Raw genomic sequence first — 1,235 nt, forward strand, 5'->3', positions numbered from 1 at the left:
GCCTTAGCCACTTGAGCCATAGGCGCCGAGCCTAACCATGGTTTTAATATGTACACCATGGAATATTATGCAGCCTTTAAAAAGATGGAGACTTAACCTCTTTAATGTTTACATGAATGGAGCTGGATCATATTCTTAGCAAAGTATCTCAAGAATGGAAGCAATAGCCATTATTCCTCAGTGGTAGGAGGGGACCTTCAGGAACTCTCTTGGCCATCACCTCACCTTTGAGGTTGCTCCTAGGCTTCTCGGCTGAATCCACAGATCACAATTTGAAGACTACCAAACCAAGGAACGTCTAACAGCCCAGGTGACAGGACAGCTCCTCCTAATGATCAATGTGCACAGGGGAGGGTTGGTGGTGTGACAAAGCAGGAACTGAGCCTGTGATCACAAGGCATTCGGCACTGTGCCTCCCACACAGTGAGCACTCAAGATGCTGTGTGAACAGACATGTGTGGGGCCATGGGCTGTGTGCCTGTGGCACAGACAATCACAGGGAGCCGTGGACGGTGGTCACCAGTGTTCAGACTCAGTCCAGCAAGAAACATGGAACTTCTCCAAACCCCTCCAGAGGGGAGACACGATGAGCCTGCTAACTGGGGAACAGAAGTCTGGCAACCAACCAGATCCCTCAATTAACTCATATTTTCTTTTTAATTAGAATATAGTCTTAATATTACATATTAGAGAATTATATGCAGTACAGGTTATAGTAGGTTACAAGTTATAACACAGGTTGTAATAATGGTATGGTAGCTATTCTTAGGAAGTGCATGCTGAACATTTTAGAGATGAATGGTTGTGATAGCTACAACTTATTTTCAAATAATTCAGTGAAAATGTTATACACACTACACATGCACACATAGGTGAGTACATGTACATCTAGATAATTAGAAATAAGTATGGCAAAATATTAATTGCTGGACCTAGTGGTGGGTACATGGGTCTTTTTATATTATTTTCTGCATATTTATACATTTTCATAATAGAAGTTGGAGAAGTATGAAAACATATTTTTCTTTGATCCTCTTATAAGGAAGTAGATAGTAATGATAATCATAAGCATTAGTAGAGTACTTACTCCAGCCAGGCAGTGAATCTGAGCCTCAGTCTGTTCAACTCACATTGTTCCCAAAGAATTAGGCCTGACGGCTCGGCACCTGTGGCTCAAGCGGCTAAGGCGCCAGCCACATACACCTAAGGTGGCGGGTTCGAATCCCCAGCCCGGG

This window comes from Otolemur garnettii, unplaced genomic scaffold (genome assembly GCF_000181295.1).
Source record: "Otolemur garnettii isolate 467f Iridium unplaced genomic scaffold, OtoGar3 scaffold00107, whole genome shotgun sequence".
Taxonomy (NCBI): Eukaryota; Metazoa; Chordata; class Mammalia; order Primates; family Galagidae; genus Otolemur; species Otolemur garnettii.